Below are 21,332 nucleotides of genomic sequence, written 5' to 3'. Positions count from 1 at the left end.
CCTCTTCCACCGACTTCTCCCTGGCCTCGGATTCTGCCAGCCATTTCCGCCAGTTCCATATATATCACTTTCATCTGCCATTCTTCCAGGGTGGGTAGATCTTGTGTCTTCCAATACTTTGCGATGAGTATTCTTGCTGCTGTTGTAGCGTACATAAAGAAAGTTCTATCCTTCTTTGGCACCAATTGGCCGACCATGCCCAGGAGAAAGGCCTCTGGTTTCTTCAGGAAGGTATATTTAAATACCTTTTTCATTTCATTATAGATCATCTCCCAGAAAGCCTTAATCCTTGGGCACGTCCACCAAAGGTGAAAGAATGTACCTTCATTCTCTTTGCATTTCCAACATTTATTATCAGACAAATGATAAATTTTTGCAAGCTTGACTGGTGTCATGTACCACTTGTATATCATTTTCATAATATTCTCTCTTAAGGCATTACATGCCGTGAATTTCATACCTGTGGTCCACAACTGTTCCCAGTCAGCAAACATTATGTCATGTCCAACATCTTGTGCCCATTTAATCATAGCAGATTTAACCGTTTCATCCTGCGTATTCCATTTCAACAGCCAGTTATACATTCTTGATAGTATCTTAGTTTTGGGATCTAACAGTTCTGTTTCCAATTTTGATTTTTCCACCTGGAAGCCAATTTTTTTATCCATATTGTAATTGATAATAATGAAGCCAGTCTCGCACTTTATCTTTTAATTTCTCAAAACTCTGCAATTTCAATTTGTCACCTTCTTGTTCCAAAATCTCCCAATATTTCGGCCATTTGGCCTCCATATTGAGTTTTTTCTGAGCCTTCGCTTCCATCGGTGATAACCACCAATAAATTAAGCATTACAATTTATCAACTGTCATGTCTAATTCTGAATAAGAGTCACGGTGTACCTTTTAAAAATGCATATATTTAGATAAGAAAAATAGAATAGAGGAGCTTTCTGAGGCTTTGTCGTTAGAGAATTCAAGTCTTACTATTATCATTGAGCAGTACATCTTGTTTCCTCTTTAGCTTTGTTCTCATGGAGAACAGGCCCTCTATCATGGCAGCTCCTCACCAGTCCTTCAAGGACTTTTCTCTGGCAGCAATGTATCCCTGGAATGTGATGATGCCTCTAGCTTGCTGGTGTGTGTGTGTAGGAGTAGAAACTGTTGGGTGTTTTTTGATATTAATGAAGTCAATGGTTCTACTCCAAGGTCTATGCTTGTAATTATAACCTGCATGGCAGGACATCTGTGAGCTTTTGGCAGTTCAGCACACCTGAGGTATCTTAACAATTTAACTAATTAGCAGGGGGAGTTTACCTGCTGCACCAAATGCAGCGATGTGATAGGGTAATTGATTATTTGAAAACTGTATTTGATCAAGTGGTGTAATGTGTGCTGTTATAGAATACTGTTGAGGAAAGGTGGTGAGAAGGGGTGTTTTCCAGCTGTTTATTATTTAAAAATAAAGATAAGCAAAGATATTACGGGCAAGTTTTTATTCCATCACCCCAGTCGCTGCACAAACTCAGGTGGCAAAGAAGGTCCAACATCTGGTTGTGGGCCCAGAGGCAGCGCATGGGCATATGGACTGCTTGCTGAAAGGGCTGCAGAGCTGAGCTGTTTGATCGATGCCGTAAAGACAGTGCTTACCTTTCCCCAATTGATGGATGGTAATTATAGCCTTTGGTCCTTTAGAATGAGAGTATTACGGACTTCCGGGGGCGGCGCGAACGGCAATGGCGGTCCCCTTCTATCTATAGAGGGGAAACGGGTTGTCTGCTACGGCGAAGCAGAGACCCTTGCTGGAAATCCACAGGCAGCGATAGCCTGTGGCCGTGGGACTCGGCGGGCACCTTTAGTGCCCCTCGAAACTGCAAAGGGACCCCGCAAGGGGCTCCGGAGCGGGACGGGGGGGTGCGGTGCTGTGAGTCGATCGCTCTTTCTGTGGAGTGAAGCCGCAAAGCTGCTGTCGGTGAGCGCTGACCCTTTTCCTGGGACTATTCGGCTTAAAGGAAACAACTACCCGTGAGTAGGTGATCTAAATCAGGACTTAAATTCAACTTAATTTGGCACACAAGCGGGAGATGCAACCAGGAAGTCCGTCTCTCGGCTTTGTTTAAAGATTAAAGCAACGACGTTTAATTTACTTATGCTTTTGAAATTGGGATTGCAAAAGAATTGAATCTGTACATCAAGCAGAAGACCCCACCTCAATTTACTTGGGGTGGAGAAGGGAAAATTGACTTTTTCCTCTTTGTTTCTGGATTTATAAAGCAACTGAACTCCCGGTTATCGGGCTGCCAACTTTGGAACTATAAGGCTGTTTGGAACTGTTATACTGTATCCTGCACTTTTCTTTGGAGACATTGTAAACTTCTTAGTATGAGTAACTCTGCGAAAATTTAAAGGATTCTGAAGGTCCTCTGGAGACTGGCTATTGTTAACTTTTTGAGGACACTTTGTGACTTTGGGGAAAATTTTAAAAACTTTACAAACTGCGACATTTTTAAACATAGTGTCCCTCTAGTGGTGCATTGAAGTTTGACAACATACTGGGGGAATTTTCCATCTGCGGACTTGGGGATTTCCATGGGAAAAACAGGCTGTGGGACTGACCTTGGCGCATAGACAAGAAGTGGGATGAGTGGGAAGACAAGATCAGCTAAAGCCAAAACACTGCAGACTACTATAACTTCACAGCTACGCAGATCATCTGTTCCCACGATTTCTGTGACACAAGAGGAAGATCTAGATCAAACTAGGCCTGAAGGAATGGCCTCAGGAGGGGACTTTACTTCAGTGTTAAATAAAATTTTTGAAAAATTGGAGGGTTTAAGCAAGCAAGTAACTGACCAGTCAACTAAAATTGACCAGAATACTGTTAGCATTAACAATTTGACCCAGCAAGTTAGTTTAAATGCGCAATCCATTGGGAAATTACTGGAAGACACTACTTTAAATCGTAAAACAGCTGGACTTCCGGTTAGCGCCAGCGCTTAATGGCGGATCTCTCCCGGAGCTCCGGGAGAGGTCTGCTTTGTGGGTTCGGGTCCTGCAGCTACGGCGGAGCGGGGACCCTCAAAAATCACAGACGCGTAGCCTGTGAACTGGAGACTCGGCGGGCACCTTTGCGCCCCCCCGACGTTGTGAAATAGCCTTTTTAAAGGCTGCGGACCAGCGGAGGGTGTATGGAGCGGTGCTGAGAGTCGCTTTCACCCAGCCTGCGAAGCGAAGCCGCGTCGCCATTAGCGGAGAGCGCTGATTTCTTCCGGTGAATTTGGATTAAAAAGAGCAACTATCCGTGAGTAGGATTGAACGCTAAAATATAATTGGACACTAAAATTAAAGAAATTGGGCACCGAGACGGACAAGCACCAAAAAGGAAGTCTGCTTTCCGTTCTGTAGCAAGATCAAAGCGAAAGGCATTTAAGCTGTAACTGTTTGAAAGGAGAGTTGTGGGAACTAAGAAATCCACCACCAAGCAAAGAACTCCCTCCCCGAAGGCAGGAGGGGGGGGGAAGAAGACTCTAAAGTGTTTTCCTGCCAGTTTAAAAAGAAATTGAGCTATTTACCGCTGCTCTTATACCTGGGGTCCGGACTGCCGGAGAAAAGGAACCGGCTAAGAACTGTCGCTATAGGAAGGTAAAAAAGTATCCGTAATTGACTTTGGTTACTCTCAACTTGAAACATCTATTTTGTTGCACAGTAAAGTTACTTGCAGGACATTATTGACTTGGATTCTTCAGAAAGAGAAAAGAATAATTGAAAGGGACTAGGAGGACTTTTGCTTGCTTTCTGGAGAGCGTGGGATTAACTTGAAGGTAAAGAATTAACTTTACGCCCTCTAGAGGACTTATAAATTGTTTCAGCAACAAGTGGAGCTTAAAATTTGAGAACTTTTGTCTGACAGCTCAAGAGTGTGGGAATGACCTTGAGCAAAAGTCTTTGTTATGGCAGATGGTAAAGAGAAAGAGGATTCACAAGAAACAACCTTGAGATCTGGCAGACAATACAAAGTGGATCTTTCCACACAAAGAAGGGCTTCTGTATCAGGAGCCTCTGGAACTACAATTGTCTCAAAGGCAAAAGTGAAAACAATGTCTTCAGAAGAAGCATTTGCTAAGGTATTGGGGAAGATAAATGACTCTTTGGAGGAACTAAAAAAGCAAGGCGCAGAAACTAAAGTACAAGTTGCTGAAACAAATAAGAAAATTGAAGAAATCTCTGGGAAAATTGACTTAAATACAAAAAGCATAACTGACCTTGGGAACAAAGTGAACTCAAATGCAGAAGCAATTGGGAAATTATTGGAAGACTCATCTACAACACGAAAGATAGCTGAGGAAGCTAAAGAAATTGCAACTGCTGCTGAGGAAAAATTTCCACCAGTGTACAGGAAACTAGATGAGTATGAGCTGGCACTCTCTATGCAGGATATGCAACGTAAGGAGAGGAACTTAAGGATCAGACTTGTGCCGGAAAAGGAAGGTGACAACCTGGTGGACTATCTGACAAAAGAATTTTCTGAATTTTGGAAGCAGGAGTTGGATAAGGAAGAATTTAAGATAGAAAGTGCATTTAGACTGGGAACAAGGCAGAGGAAGAACAGACCCAGAGACTGCTTAATAACTCTAAGATCAAAGGAGGAGCGAGACAAAATATTGAACCTGCATTACCAAACAACCCTTCGAATTGAAGATTTCCATATTGAGATTTTTAAAGACATTCCCAAAAGTATTTTGGATGCAAGAGGACTCTACAAGGACTTGGTGACACTGCTGAAAAGGAACTACATACCATTCAGGTGGGAGTTTCCCCAAGGCTTGTCTTTTAAATACAAGGGGAAGAAAAGAAGAATAAAGACAGTGAGTGATAAAGACAAGTTCTTAGGAGAACACGAAGAAGACCTACAGAAAGAGACGTTTCCAGGACAAGGGCATCCTTCATTAGATACGGATACGGAACCACTGACAAACGAGGAACAAAAATTGGGAGCTGTAGGAGGAAAGAGTAAATAATCCCATCATGGCCCTGCAACTTTTAACCTGGAATTGTAATGGTTTGAATATTCCCAGAAAAAGAAAAAATATATTTCATGCCTTAAAGAAAGACCAATTGGACTTGATTTGTTTACAAGAGACCCATGTGACAAGAGCACATAGAAAATTATTAATAAACAAAAGATTGGGACAAGAATTTATATCCTCAGACAGAGTAAAAAAGAGAGGAGTGGTGATTTATGCAAAGGAAAAGTTGCAACCGAAACAAATTTTTAAAGATGAACAAGGAAGATATTTGGCAATTGAAATTCAATCTCAAGGAGAAAAGTATCTGATAGTGGGAATCTACGCACCAAATGAAGGGAAAGCTGAATTTTTTAAGAAGTTGCATGAGATCTTGATGGACTATATGGATTACAATTTAATCATGATGGGAGATATGAATGGAGTAGTTTCAACAAATATGGACAAAGCACAAAGACAGGTAGTGACAAAAGATGGAAGATTACCAAAGACTTTTTTTGAAATGACTGACAATATGGACTTGATTGACATTTGGAGAACAAAACATCCATTAGAAAGAGAGGGAACCTTCTTTTCTGAAGCCAAAATGACATGGACAAGGATTGACCAAATTTGGGTGACTAGCAGTATGGCGCCGAACATAAAGAAAGTGGAAATCTGCCCAAAAACTTTCTCTGACCACAATGCAGTAAAGATGGTGATGAGGCAAACAACAACTGGCTCCTTCAGATGGAGAATGAATGACACCTTATTCAGAGACGAGGAGATTTGCAAGAAGGCCCAAAAAGCTTTGAAAGACTATTTTGAAATTAACTTAAGGACTAAAGTAGAAAAAAGAATAGTCTGGGACGCAAGTAAAGCCGTGATGAGAGGGTTGTTGATACAACAAAATACATTAAAGAAAAGAAAGCAAAATGAGAGGAAGGAAAAAATCCTGGAAAAGATAAAAGAAGGGGAAAAGAAATTAAGATTGAAGCCAAAATCGCAAGAGATCCTAAGAGAAATTAAATTTTATCAAACACAATATATGGAACTGATGAATCAAGAATTAGAGTGGAAAATTAAGCAAATGAGACAAAAGACCTTTGAATCTGCTGATAAATGTGGCAAGTTACTGGCCTGGCAAATAAAGAAGAGACAAAAACTCAACACGGTAACAAATATAGAAGTGGAAGGAAAGAACATAAGTAACCCAGCGGAAATTAGGAACTGTTTTCAGAGCTACTTTAGACAACTATACACACAAGGGCCGCAGAAAGAAATGGATATACAACAATTCATCGAGGAAAATGGACTGAAAAAGGTTTCGCAGGAAAGTAAGACAATTTTGAACCAGGAGATATCAGCACAAGAAATAGAAGATGCCATTCAAGGCTTGACGCTGGGCAAATCCCCCGGACCGGATGGACTGACTTCCAAATATTACAAAGTTTTGAAGGAAGAGCTGATACAACCTTTGAAGGAAGTCTGCAATGAGATTATGGAGGGGAGAAGGGCACCCGATACGTGGAGAGAGGCCTACATTACACTTATACCAAAGACAGAGACTGAAAAGACCCAACTTAAAAACTACCGACCCATCTCGTTATTGAATGTGGATTACAAAATCTTTGCTGACATTTTAGCAAAGAGACTGAAAAGAGTTTTGATGGAGGAGATTCACGGGGACCAAGCGGGCTTTCTTCCGAAAAGGCATTTGTCGGACAATGTAAGGAATATAATTGACATTTTGGAAAAGTTGGAAGTGAATATTAACACCAAGGCTGTTTTGATATTTGTGGATGCCGAGAAAGCCTTTGACAACATTTCTTGGAGTTTTATGTTGAAGAACCTCCGGGGGATGGGGGTAGGCCAAGGGTTTGAGAATGGTATAGGTGCAATATACTCTGAACAGAAAGCAAAATTAATTGTAAATAATGTGGTTACAGAAGAATTTAAGATTGAAAAAGGGACACGTCAGGGGTGCCCTATCTCCCCTATACTTTTTATATCGGTCCTGGAGGTTTTGCTTAATATGATTAGGAGGGACCAGTTGGTTAAAGGGATTCAGGTCGGAGCTAAACAATACAAATTGAGAGCATTTGCAGATGACTTAGTACTTACATTGCAAGAGCCAGAAGCTAGTACGAAAAGAGTTTTGGAAATAATTCAAGAGTTTGGTCAATTGGCAGGATTTAAATTGAATAAGCTAAAGACAAAGGTATTGGAGAAAAATTTAACACAGGTTGAAAAAGAAAGGTTTCAGAATGAGACAGGGTTGAATGTGGTTAAAAAAGTGAAATATTTGGGTATAAACATGACAGCTAAGAATGTGAATTTATTTAAAGATAATTATGAAAAAACTTGGACTGAAGTGAAAAAAGATTTGGAGATTTGGTCAAACTTAAAGCTTTCCTTGTTAGGTCGAATTGCAGTTATAAAAATGAATGTATTGCCAAGAATGTTGTTTTTGTTCCAAGCATTGCAAATAATGGATAAAATGGACTGTTTCAAGAAGTGGCAAAAGGATATATCTAAATTTGTCTGGCAGGGCAAGAAGCCCAGAATTAAATTTAAGATATTAACGGATTCAAAGGAAAGAGGGGGGTTTGCCCTGCCAGACTTTAAACTATACTATGAAGCGGCAGCTTTCTGCTGGCTGAAAGAATGGCTGCTTCTTGAAAATACAGACATTTTGGATTTGGAAGGTTTTAATAACATTTTTGGGTGGCATGCATATTTGTGGTATGACAAGGTTAAAGCACACAAAAGTTTCAAAAACCATATTGTCAGAAAAGCACTATTAAATGTTTGGAATAGATATAAAGATTTGCTGGAAAATAAAACTCCAAGGTGGTTGTCGCCAATGGAAGCTAAGGCAGTTAAAAAGTTAAACATGGAGTCGAAGTGGCCAAGATACTGGGAAATTTTGGAAAAGGAAGGGGACAAATTGAGATTGCAGAGTTTTGAGAAATTAAAAGGGAAGGTGAGAGATTGGCTGCACTATCATCAAATAAATGAAGCGTTTAAATTGGACAGTAAAATTGGCTTCCAGGTGGAAAAATCAAAATTGGAGACAGAATTGTTAGAACCCAGTACTAAGAATTTGTCAAAAATGTACAATTTGCTGCTGAAATGGAATACACAAGATGAAATGGTTAAATCAGCTATGATTAAATGGGCTCAGGACATTGGTCATAATATTTTGTTTGCTGATTGGGAAAAGTTGTGGACCACCAGGATGAGATTTACGGCATGTAATGCTTTAAGAGAAAACATTATGAAAATGATATATAGGTGGTACATAACCCCAGTCAAGCTTGCAAAGATTTACCATTTGCCTGATAATAAATGTTGGAAATGTAAAGAAAAGGAGGGCACATTCTTTCACCTTTGGTGGACGTGCCCGAAGATTAAGGCATTCTGGGAAATGATCTATAATGAACTTAAAAAGGTATTTAAATATACTTTCCCTAAGAAACCAGAGGCCTTTCTCTTGGGTATTGTCGGACAGGGGGTGTTAAAGATGGATATAACCTTCTTTTTGTACGCTACAACAGCAGCTAGAATACTCATTGCGAAGTACTGGAAGACACAAGAACTACCCACACTGGAAGAATGGCAGATGAAGGTGATAGACTACATGGGCCTGGCAGAAATGACGAGCAGAATCCGAAACCAGGGAAGAGAAGCAGCGCAAGAAGAATGGAAAAAGTTCAAGGACTATTTAAAGAAATATTACAAAATTAATGAAAGTTAGAATGATGTTGGACTGGAAAGTAAATGGTTACTATTAGCAATGGTTAAGACAAGGAAAATAAGGAAGATTAGTTTAAATTTAATTTAAAATAAGGGAAGATTTGCTGAGTAATCGATAAGAATTTGGAATACAGAAAAGGGAGGCATGAGGAAGTCGGGGAAGAAAGGTATAAGAAACTAAGATATGAAATGGTACATGTTTTATGTTTTGTTTTTGTTCTTTGTTTATGTATGTGTTATATGTTTGTGTTGTTATAAAAATCTTGAATAAAAAAATTATTATAAAAAAAATAAATAAATCGTAAAACAGCTGAGGAGGCCAAGCAGAAAGTTGAGGAAGTGCAAGAAGAAATTAAACCTATGCGTAAACAGATAGGTGAACATCAGGCACTTCTGTCTATGATAGAATTAAAAAATAAAGAGAATAATCTGAGAATAAGGTCAGTACCAGAACTTGATAAAGAGGACTTAATTAATTATTTGACGAAGGAATTTGCAGAATTCTGGTCTCTGGAAGAGGAGAAAGATTTTAAAATTGTAAGTGCATTCAGATTGGGAAAAGGAGGGAGGAAGATTAAGTCAAGAGACTGTTTGATTTCTCTCAGAACGAAGGAAGAAAGAGATAAGATTCTGAGTGCGCACTTTAAGAAGTCTTTAGAGATCAAAGACTCAAGGGTGGAAATTTACAAGGATATTCCGAAACATCTATTGGACCTTAGACTTAACTATGGAGATCTGGTGACTTTACTGAGAAGTAACAGAATTATCTTCAGATGGGAGCTCCCCCAGGGGGTCTCCTTTACCTTTAAAGGGAAAAAAGTTAAAATTAAATCTGTGGAGGACAAGGAAAAATTTTTGAAGGACTACAGAGAAGACCTTCAGAAAGGGGTTGTAGAAGACATAAGAGCCTTAGGACCTGGACCACTAGGTTTTGTACCTACATCTTTGGGATTGAAAGAGTCTGACAAAGAGATACCACTGTCAAAGGAGGAAAAACTTTTGGGTGCAGTAGGAGGAAAATAGAGCTATTTCAACATGTCCCTGCAACTATTAAGTTGGAACATTCATGGTTTGAACTCTCCTGAAAAGAGGAGGGAAATCTTTCATTTATTAAAAAAGGAACAATTGGACATAATTTGTTTGCAGGAAACACATGTGATTAGGCTTCATAGGAAAGTTTTAATTAACAAAAAATTAGGCCAAGAATTTATTTCATCGGATAAAGTAAAGAAGAGAGGAGTGGTTATTTATGCAAAAGAAAGCCTATCACCAAAACTTCTTTTTAAAGATGAGCAGGGAAGAATTCTGGCAATTGAAATTCAAACTCAAGGAGAAAAATTTTTGATTTTAGGAATTTATGCACCAAATGAGGGGAAATCGGAATTTTACAAGAAGTTGCATGAGACAATGTTGGACTTTATGGATTATAATAACATCATTATGATGGGAGACATGAATGGAGTGGTATCTACGAACATGGATAAAGCACAAAGACAGACTGTAATGAAAGAGGGCAGACTACCGAAAACCTTTTTTGAATTGACTGACAATATGGACTTGATTGACATTTGGAGAACCAAAAACCTCCTAGGTAGAGAAGGGACGTTTTTTTCTGAAACCAAAATGACATGGACAAGAATTGACCAAATATGGATAACTAGAGGACTGGCACCTAAGACAAAAAAGGTGGAAATCTGCCCAAAAACCTGCTCCGACCATAATGCTGTAAAGATGGAAATGAAACTAACACCTATCGGTTCCTTCAGATGGAAGATGAATGACACCTTGCTAAGAGATCAAGAGATTGTAAGGAAGGCCCAAAAGACCTTGAAAGACTACTTTGAGATAAATCTGAAAACTACGGTGGAAAAAAAGAGTAATCTGGGACGCAAGTAAAGCGGTTATGAGAGGGTTCTTGATTCAACAGAATGCAATAAAAAGGAGATCTCAAAATGAGAAAAAAAGAAAAAAATTTAGAGAAAATAAAAGAGGGAGAGAAGAAGCTAAGATCTAAACCAAACTCAAAAGAGATTTTGAGAGAAATTAAGCTATATCAAGTACAATATATGAAATTGATCAATCAGGAAGTAGAGTGGAAAATTAAACAAATGAGACAAAAGACCTTTGAGTCAGCTAATAAATGTGGAAAACTATTAGCGTGGCAGTTGAAGAAAAGACAGAAGTTAAATACGATTACGAATCTTGAGATTGAAGGGAAAAATATACAGAACCCAGCGGAGATTAGAAAGTGTTTCCAGAGATATTTTAAACAACTTTACACGCAAGGGCCACAGAAAGAGACTGACATAGATCAATTTTTAAGAACCAATGGATTACAAAAAATATCCCAAGAAAATAAGATAACACTAAACTATAAAATTACAGAACTTGAGGTTGAAGGTGCCATTCAGAACATGCAACTGGGCAAGTCTCCAGGGCCGGATGGACTAACCTCCAAGTATTACAGGACTTTGAAAGATCATTTAATTCAACCATTAAAGGAGGTTTGCAATGAGATTATGGAGGGGAAGAAGGCGCCAGAGTCGTGGAAGGAAGCATACATCACACTGATACCGAAAACAGAATCTGAAAAGACACAACTAAAGAACTACCATCCCATTTCCCTTCTAAATGTGGATTACAAAATTTTTGCAGACATTTTAGCTAACAGATTAAAAAAAGTGTTAGCTGAAGTAATATATAAGGATCAGGCAGGCTTTCTCCCAGGCAGACATTTGTCTGACAACACAAGGAATATAATTGACATTTTGGAGTTGTTGCAAATGAATATAAATACAAAAGCAGTATTAATTTTTATTGATGCGGAGAAGGCCTTTGATAATATCTCTTGGAATTTTATGAAGAAAAATCTTAAAGGGATGGGAGTGGGACAGGGGTTTGAAAATGGTATAGAAGCAATTTACTCAGAACAGAAAGCAAAATTGATAGTAAATAATGTGGTGACGGAAGAATTTAAGATAGAAAAAGGAACACGGCAGGGCTGCCCTATTTCCCCATTACTATTTATTTCGGTCCTGGAGGTGCTGTTGAACATGATCAGAAGGGATCGGTCTATTAAAGGAATTCAGGTCGGAGCTAAACAATACAAATCGAAAGCTTTTGCAGATGACCTGGTTTTGACATTACAGGAGCCAGAATCTAGTACGAAAAGAGTTTTAGAACTGATTCAAGAATTTGGTCATGTGGCAGGATTTAGATTAAATAAGTTAAAAACTAAAGTATTAGAGAAGAATTTAACATCAATGGAAAAAGAAAGGTTTCAGAAGGAAACAGGTTTAACTGTGGTTAAGAAAGTGAAATACCTAGGGATTAATATGACTGCGAAAAACTTGAATTTATTTAAGGACAATTATGAGAAATGTTGGTCAGAAGTTAAAAAAGATTTAGAAATTTGGTCCAAATTGAGGCTTTCCTTGTTGGGTCGAATTGCAGCTATAAAGATAAATGTATTGCCAAAAATGTTATTTTTGTTTCAATCATTGCAAATTTTGGACAAGATGGACTGTTTCAAGAAGTGGCAGAGAGATATTTCTAGATTTGTCTGGCAGGGCAAGAAGCCCAGAATAAAGTTTAAAATATTAACTGATGCAAAGGAAAGAGGTGGATTTGCCCTGCCAGACCTTAAACTGTACTATGAATCAGCAGCTTTCTGCTGGTTGAAAGACTGGCTACTTCTTGAGAACACAGACATTTTGGATTTAGAAGGTTTCAATAATGTTTTTGGGTGGCATGCATATTTGTGGTATGACAAGGTTAAAGCACATAAGGCATTCAAAAACCATATTGTTAGGAAAGCATTGTTTAATGTCTGGATAAGATACAAAGACTTATTGGAAAATAAAACCCCAAGGTGGCTTTCGCCAATGGAAGCTAAGGCTCAGAAAAAGCTCAATATGGAGGCCAAATGGCCAAAATATTGGGAAATTTTAGAGCAAGAAGGTGACAAATTGAAGTTGCAGAGTTTTGAGAAACTAAAAGATAAAGTGCGAGATTGGCTTCATTACTATCAAATAAGAGAGGCCTATAATTTGGATAAAAAAATTGGTTTCCAGGTGGAAAAATCAAAGTTGGAAATAGAATTGCTAGAACTGAAAACTAAGATCTTGTCAAGAATGTATAACTTGCTGTTAAAATGGAATACACAAGATGAAACGGTCAAATCAGCTATGATCAAATGGGCGCAAGACGTAGGTCATGATATTATGTTTGCTGACTGGGAACAGTTGTGGACCACCGGTATGAAGTTTACGGCATGTAATGCCTTAAAGGAGAATATTATGAAAATGATTTACAGGTGGTACATGACCCCAGTTAAGCTTGCAAAAATTAATCACCTGCCAGATAACAAGTGTTGGAAATGTAAAGAAGCTGAGGGAACATTCTTTCATCTTTGGTGGACGTGCCCAAAGGTTAAGGCTTACTGGGAAATGATCTATAATGAACTGAAGAAGGTATTTAAATTTACCTTTCCTAAGAAACCAGAGGCCTTCCTTTTGGGCATAGTCGGCCAATTGGTGCCAAAGAAAGACAGAACATTTTTTTATGTACGCAACAACAGCAGCAAGAATACTTCTCGCTAAATATTGGAAGACACAAGATTTGCCCACCGTGGAAGAATGGCAGATGCAAGTGATAGACTATATGGAGATGGCAGAAATGACCGGCAGAATCCGAGACCTGGGAGAAGAGTTGATGGAAGAGGACTGGAAAAAGTTCAAGGATTATCTACAGAAATATAGTAAATTGTTTGAATGTTAGAATGATGTGGGATGTAAAGGTAACACGGCATTTGGGACATGGTTAAAAGAGGTATGAAAAAAAAGGGTCTAAAAAAGAGGGGAAATCAGAGATATAACAAGTGGGAGTACACAATTATAAATGAGATGTGAAAGAGGGTTAGAATTTGCTGAATTTGACGGAATAAAGAGGAACACAAAAAAGGGAGATGTGAGGAGGTCAGGAAAGAGGGATATAGAACCTTGAAATTTAAAAGTGGATTTTTTTTTCTTTTTCTTGTTTTTTATTAAGTGTGTATTTTTTGTTTTTTGTGTTGATATGTTTATGTTTGATTTTTATGTGTTGTAAAATCCTAATAAACATTTATTTAAAAAAAAATAGAATGAGAGTATTACTTGACTCCAAGGACCTTTTTGACTACACCCAGGATTCACCTCCTCAATCAGTCACCCCAGAATGGACGTGGGGAGATAACAAACCCAACATGCATAGCTCCCTAGAAATGGTGTTGCTCCCAGTAAAGGTTCCCCCCCTCTATCCATATCCATATCTATATCACTCCTACATCAGTTAATCTGAACTTGTTGCCCTGAGCTCTCTGTTCTATCACTCTCAAAGCCCGTCTAGTCTTAGACGAAGGGGGGTCAGGAATACTGTCTAAGGACACTGCCAGCTGTCTCTCTCCTGGTGTTTCCTCTTCTAGCTGTTCCTCACCCAGTATTTCCCAGCTTTTCCCCTCTGGACTATGCCTTTCTGCAAACCACTGTTTGAAATCAATACAGTCCTCCTGCCCTTGGGAAGGTTCAGGAAAAGGGGGGTGGGTTCCCATCATTCCTCCTCAATCCAGTCCCTGACACGAAAGTTATCCATTTCCTCTGAAACATGCTCACCATGCCTTTCAGGAACTCTACTCAGACACCTTTGCTAAAAATGGAGGCTCTAGTCAAACTATAGAGAATCTGCCTATGTGGGCACCAGTGACGGTGACAGAGATTAAGAACCTGGTAGCTTAGCTAAGACTGGGGAAGGTCCCAGGGGAAGACCTAATCCTGCCAGAGGCCATTAAAAACAATATGGACTTATAGGCCTCTATTCTGGCCTCACTCTTCACCTGCATTGACACCCATGGCCGAGTCCCCAAGGACTGGGGGCTTGCAATCATTGCCCCAATATATAAAAAAGGGGGGGAAGGATGATCCTGCAAACTACAGACCAATTAGTCTCCTCAACGTAATTGGAAAACTTTGCACAAGACACCTTCAGTGGAAATTCCACGACTGGATGGACCAATGAAATATACTTTCAGAGGAGCAAGCTGGCTTTAGGGAAGGTCAGTCCACTATTGACCAGTGCCTAGTACTCCATCATCTCATTGAGAAGTACTCTCGTAACACAACCTCCCTTTATGCTGCTTTTATAGATTTCAAAGCAGCATTTGATTCTACCCAGAGCTAAATGTGGAAAAAACTGGCCACCTCAATAGATCAACATCTATTCCATTTAATTTGTATGTTACATGAAGGGACCTCACAAAGTAAGCTGTAACCCCCGGAGCCATCTCACCAATGCCGTTGAAACTGAGAAAGGTGTCAAGAAGGCTGCATACTGGCCCCACCCTGATTCAATTTCTACATCAACTCCATAGTGGGTCACCCCCATAGCACAAACTTTCACTCCCCAAAACTTGCTGGAAGACACATCTCTGTTCTGCTCTATGCAGACGATGCAGCAATACTGGCCTCAAAAGAGCACTGAGAGCACTAACACAGTATTGCAAGGAGGACCAGCTAGAACTCAACTATCAGAAAACTAAAATCATGGCATTTACCAAAAGGCTTATGAGCCGCTCATGGAGCATAGATGGCCACAAGATTGAGCAGGTCTCCTGTTTCAAACACCTGGGGGTGGTGCTTCATTCTGCCAGCAGTAGGAAAGCCCATAGGGACTATGTTACTGAAATTGCTCAGAGAAGCTAATCTGCAATCCTTAATTTTTTAAAAAAACAAGAGGTGGTCACTATATACCTGCAGCACTCAAACTATCTGAAGCAATAGCACAACTTCTCTATGGTGCCCAGTTGGGCCCCTTCTCCAATTTTGCATCACTAGAACTTGTACAATCCAAATTTCTAAGATCAGCCCTTCAAGGCCCAAAATGTATCTCTAATGCCACTCTGACTAGAGACAGGCTTCACAAAAGTGGCTAGAGTGTGGGTGACCATACTCAACTACTGGCTCAAACTATCTTTATTTCCCCTTGGCCTTGCCCCACTAACTATGAGTGGTGATTTTCAATCCACATGGAAACAGGCAGTGGCAACTAAAATCTCATCCCTAGGTCTTCTAAGCATGGGATACAATCAGGCCAAAGCATTCATGAAAACAGCATGTAGCAGACACAGAGCGCCAATTGGATCTAGCTAGGACCCCAACTTTTATTGGCAATGAATCCACCAGGTACTCTGCCTCCCCCATGGCATATCAAACTAAACTCGAAGTCCCTTAGCACCGGAGGACTTTTACCCTGGCACGAGGTCACACCCTCCCCTCGGCTGTCATTGAAGGTTGATATAGGATGATTGCTTTCTCAGAAAGACAATGCCTCTGTGACTCTGGACAATAGAGCATGTGCTTCTCCTTGTATCAGCCTCCTCTCCCTACTGCTCCATAAGGACCCAGGGCGCACAGGACAATTCTATACCTCCCTGCTGCTTTCAGATACCAACCCTGCTACAACATACCATGTTGCCAGTGCTCAAAATTTGTCGGATGATGACCTGTGCCACAAACTAGACTTAATGAACACTCACATCAGAGTGCTCTCTAAATTGATATAGTCTTTTATATACTAATCTTTTATGTTCTTCTACATCCATTTAATCCTCCTAACCCTTCTTTTAGATTTTTTTAGTTTCTTTTTAGATTCTTATAGTTTTTATACATACAGTACCTTCTGTTTTAAATACTTTTTAGCTTTCCAAAACATTTTACAGATTCTAAATTATTGTACCCAACCTTACTTATGCTGGTCTATGACCGTAATATTTGAAGATGATGATGATGGTGATGATGCTCACTATGGTCATGTAATTTCCGAACATCTGTACTGTTTCACTTTTCTCATTTAGAACGTATACAACACTGTCCCTTGAGAAAGCATCCAGAAAAATTAGTATGGACTTATTCTTCGCTAGGGAGGGAACATTAAGTGTACAGCAGGATAGGCTACGTGTGTCACTCTGGTGCTTCACTGTTCAGTACACAGATGGGGGAAAGGCTAAACACTCTTCTCAGTGAAGCAACTTGCACACTTGGTTGTGACTGGTGCATTTTGGTTTACCTTCCTGTTGCAAGCTCATTGCATTGCAGTTCCGCCATGGCTTTGATGTCTATGTGACCAAACTTTCTGTGCCAGAGTTTGAGGGAAGTCTGCTCCTTGCTTCTGGCACATGTGTGCCATGTTTGCAGTCTCGAGTTCTGAAAGATTATAGTCAAATATGCGTCAGCGTACAATTTGCCACCTTTGGTTACTTGGCATTTTCCATTTCCGAACTGTATATGAATACTTTTTCTGTCCAAGGTGGACACACTGATCATGTTGCAATTCAATTGTGGTACATATAGGACCTGTTTCACATGGTTCTCTTTCAACTGATGGCTAAGTTTGCAGTTTAGGTTCCTGAACCTATAGCACTTTATGGTTTCACCATTTGCAATTTGAATACTGCCATCCACTGATGGGGTAATACTGACAACGCCTCCAAAGAAATCTTCATCATAACTCATATGCAAAGAACATCCAGAATTACTGAAGCATTTGTTTGATTTTGCATCACAATTGTTTATATTTAGATTCTTCTCATGAAAAAGAAAATTGCTTTCTTGCTCGTTGTTGAGAGCCAGTGTGGAGTAGTGGTTAAGAGAGGTACTCGTAATCTGGGGAAATGGGTTCGTGTCTCCGCACCTTCACATGCAGCTGCTGGGTGACCTTGGGCTAGTCACACTTCTATGAAGTCTCTCAGCCTCACTCACAGAGTGTTTGTTGTAGGGGAGGGAAAGGAGAATGTTAGCTGCCTTGAGACTCCTTCGGGTAGTGATAAAGTGGGATATCAAATCCACTCCTCTTCTTGTTGTTGTTCCCATTATTTTGATTTGGTGCTTAAATGAAAGGGATTTTGCTGGTTTGGGGGCTTCACAATACTTGAATATGTGTCCCTCTTTGTTACTTCAGAAACAGCAACTCTTTTGGATGGAGCCTTGGTTCTCCTCTAAGATCACAACACATAGCTGGAATCACTGGGTTTTCCATTCCTGGCTGGAGAGATTTCTCTTCTCTGCACACTCCTCTCCCAGATGGCCAATTACATCCATTAGGGTTAACTGTGGTTCACCATCCAAGAGAGTGGCAAATATCTCATATTTTTATCGTGACCCCAAAAAGTAGTAAACTTTCAGTCCACCATCCAGTTTAAAATCTGCAAGTTCCAGCTTCTCAGTGATGGCTAGGAACTCTGTCATGTGGTTGTTAACAGTTTCTTGCGTTCAAACTTTAATTTAAACAAATCTCTCATCCAAGCACAATATGAAAGCTTGCTTCTCAATCCAAAAGCCGTTAGTAAATTTGTAATAATCTCAGTAGTTCTGTCACATATGTTAGTGTGAACCAATTGGGTGTCTGAAAGACTAACCAAAATAATTGAGACTGCTAGGTCATTTTGCTATTCCCATCTCCTTAATGAGGCTGCAACTTCCCTGGGTTTTTCTTTCTTAGTACAGAGTTTGCCAAAATTTAGAATCAGTAGATCAAGAGCTGATAGTTAATTTTCTTTCTTAGTACCGAGTTTGCCAAAATTTAGAATCAGTCGATCAAGAGCTGAGAGTTTATTTTCATGGTGTAATTGAGATTGCATTACGGTGAGTTCTTTTATGGAACAAGTAGTCATAGGATGCTCTATGATGTGGCTGGATTCCCAATTCCCATTAGCCGCAGACAGCATGCCCAGTGTTCACAACATAAAAATACAAAATGAGAACACAAAATGCATAATAAAACGGAAAAAAAATAACCTCCCTACACACATACATATTTTTTAAAGGCCGCGGAATGTCAATCAACCAAAGGCCTGGTTATAGAGAAATGTTTTGCCTACCACGTAAAGACATTGTCAGAGCTGCCCGAGATCCCAGCTCACAAAGGACCAACGCCGCTTCGTTGTTAAGTACGAAAGTCTTTATTGAAGTTCAGTTTCACTTCCACAGCCGCAGCGTGCAGCTCTACGTCTCAAACTCTAGACCGCTGAAGCTCCGTCTGAATCTCCTCCCCCCAGACACCAGTTTAAGACTCTAGCCTTGCTCCACCTCTTCCTCTGCTCTTTCCTCCTCTGGTTCCGCCTGTCCGTCGGGGTCTCGCCCTTTCTAGACTCTTCTGACGCTGATTCCCCTGAGTCTTCCCCCTCCCTCCGGCGGGCTTTAGGAGCTGGTTCCCAATCCGGGTCTCCTGCTGTCCCTCGCGCCTGTACATTTGAACTTGGCACACGCGCCCAGCCGGCAACTTTCCTCCTGACCGTTTCACCGCTGCTGTCACTGCTTCCCCCTTTGGTGAGGCTAGCTGCAACTGACCTCCCCTCCGTTCCCCCACTCTCCGATGGAGGCGTGGTCAGCCCTGACTCATCTTCTCTCCCCGCTGGAGGAGACGCTGGTCCTGACACATGTGACTCTTCCCCCCCACTACGCTCTGGTGGGGAAACTGGTCCTGATCCCCCGCTGCTGCTTTGGGGGCCCTTGCTGGCTCCTTGTTTCTGGTGCGTCCCCCCTGGGACCCCCCTTGCCCTGACCATCGGCGCCCCCTTCTGGGAATCTTCTGATTCGCTGGAGAAGCTCATGGAATCTCTCGGGTCACTGTCATACTCCCCTACGCTGCCCTCGGATTCTTCCCCTTCGCTCTCCATTTCCTCTCTCCCCTGTGCTCCTGCTCCCGAGCCCCTGACAGATATGTAAAGAAGCTGCCAGTGAGAGAGCATTCCACAGACGGGGAATCACTGCAGAAAAGGCCCCGTTCTCATGTTGCCACCCTCTGGACCTTTCAATGAAGAGGCACACAAAGCATGGCTTCAGAAGATGCTTGCAGGGTTCATATGCAGGGAGGCTGTCGAGGTATTGCAGTCCTGAGACATTTAAAGCTTTATACGTTAAAACCATCACTTGGAATTGGGCCCAGAAACTAATTGGTAGCCAGTGCAGTCAGACCAGGATCAGTGTAATATGCCCAAACTGGCTTGCCCCAATGAGCAATCTGGCTGCCAAATTCTGCACAAGCTGAATTTTCCAAACCATCTTCAGAGGCAGCCCTACGTATAGCATTCAGAGTGCAAGCATCCCATCCAGCATATCTGTACTTCCACAATGCCCTGATTCTGGATTTCCTGTGTTGAACATGTCTTCGGGGTAGATGGCTTACAAGGCGCTGTCCAACTCCCTGAATCTGACCCCATCAGCAAACACAGGTCACAGTTGACCCACTCTTCCCTTCAAAGGCATGCACAAAGAGAAGGAGGCTCCACTGTAAGCCTGTGCACAGTGTAAGCCAGAAGAACATCTGAATGTGTTTGGCCCCAGGCAAGTTTGTATAGGATGTCATCCTTCAACCTTTGCAGCCCTAAAGTTCCATCAGCCCAAGTTCCTATTGCCAAGAGTCGGGGGGTGGGAGCTGTAGTCCAATAACTGCCTTGTAGTATGACAATACAATTCCTCTCGTGTTTTTTGCTCACTTTCAGCATACCATTGTGGATATAATCCTTCTGGATAAACGAAAAAATTCCCAAGAAGGATTGTATTGACTACTTTTTATGCACTGAACTCCCATGTGGGTTTGAAGGGGGGAAAGCTGCATATTCAGCCCCAAACTAGATAGCAGATCCCATTTTGTTCAGTTGCATAAGGAAGGAAGGAAGGAAGGAAGGAAGGAAGGAAGGAAGGAAGGAAGGAAGGAAGGAAGATGCCTACTTGGACAAGGTAGAAGTTACCTCCATCACTCTGCTCACATTTGACTTTTTTTAAGGGAAAGGGTTGTAGCCCAGGGGTGGGCAACTTCTTGGCATGCAGAAGGTGACAGACCTGGTTACTGGCCTCTGCAGGTAAGGTTTAGAGAGTCCCCTGGTCTGCAACCCTGCAGAGCCACTGCCTGTGTGCAGTAATGAGCTAGGCAGGCCACTGGCAGGGCAGACTCCTATGACCGTTGGTCTCACTCACTATAAGGCAGCTCCCTAAGTTTCTAAGGGTGTTTTGCAATGTAGTCTTTAAAAGGCCGAAAAGGAAAATTTGTGCTTGGCATTACAGCCTTTCAGATACTTTCATCTGAAACTGTGTGATTGGAGTTGAATTATATTTTCTCTTGTATATGTGTGTGGAGAGCGAGGGAGGGAGGGAGAGAGGGGCACATAAACACGGTTTGGGGAAAGAAAAATACCTGAATCAGGAGGAAGATTGAGCCAGCCCCTAAAGACACACAGGTGCTTTCATCATCTGCATCCCACAATGTTGGAAATTATTATGCCGTAGCTGTGAGATATACTTCTAATATTTCCATTGTGATCCTGCAAACCAAAACTACAAGACCCTCAACAAGCAGCAGGAGGTGAAGGAAGAATTCATGGTTCAGTGCTGCCCCCTAGTGTGACATTTGGTGTTCACCTGGTTCTTTCCGGCTTTGCATCTATTGTTATTTAGCGGTTGTTCATCCAAGCCGAACATCCACAGGCTGAACACCATATTTAGACTGAAAGTCAGTTTTAAAAAAACCCAACAACAGTGGAGTTCA

The 21,332-nt window shown here is 41.0% G+C and overlaps 1 long non-coding RNA gene across 1 annotated transcript; it reads right to left on the bottom strand.

Annotated features, from left to right (window-relative positions):
* Positions 1 to 16,831: 16,831 nt before the first annotated feature.
* LOC310749856 lies at positions 16,832 to 21,123 on the bottom strand. The gene is made up of 2 exons (XR_014541850.1): positions 20,982 to 21,123; positions 16,832 to 16,993 (listed from the first exon to the last, which is right to left on the bottom strand). It is a non-coding gene; the product is annotated as an uncharacterized lncRNA (long non-coding RNA).
* Between the last annotated feature and the right edge of the window lie 209 nt (positions 21,124 to 21,332).

Source organism: Podarcis filfolensis (genome assembly GCF_964270895.1).
Source record: "Podarcis filfolensis genome assembly, chromosome: 14".
NCBI lineage: Eukaryota > Metazoa > Chordata > Lepidosauria > Squamata > Lacertidae > Podarcis > Podarcis filfolensis.
This window is presented reverse-complemented; position numbering and strand designations above follow the sequence as displayed.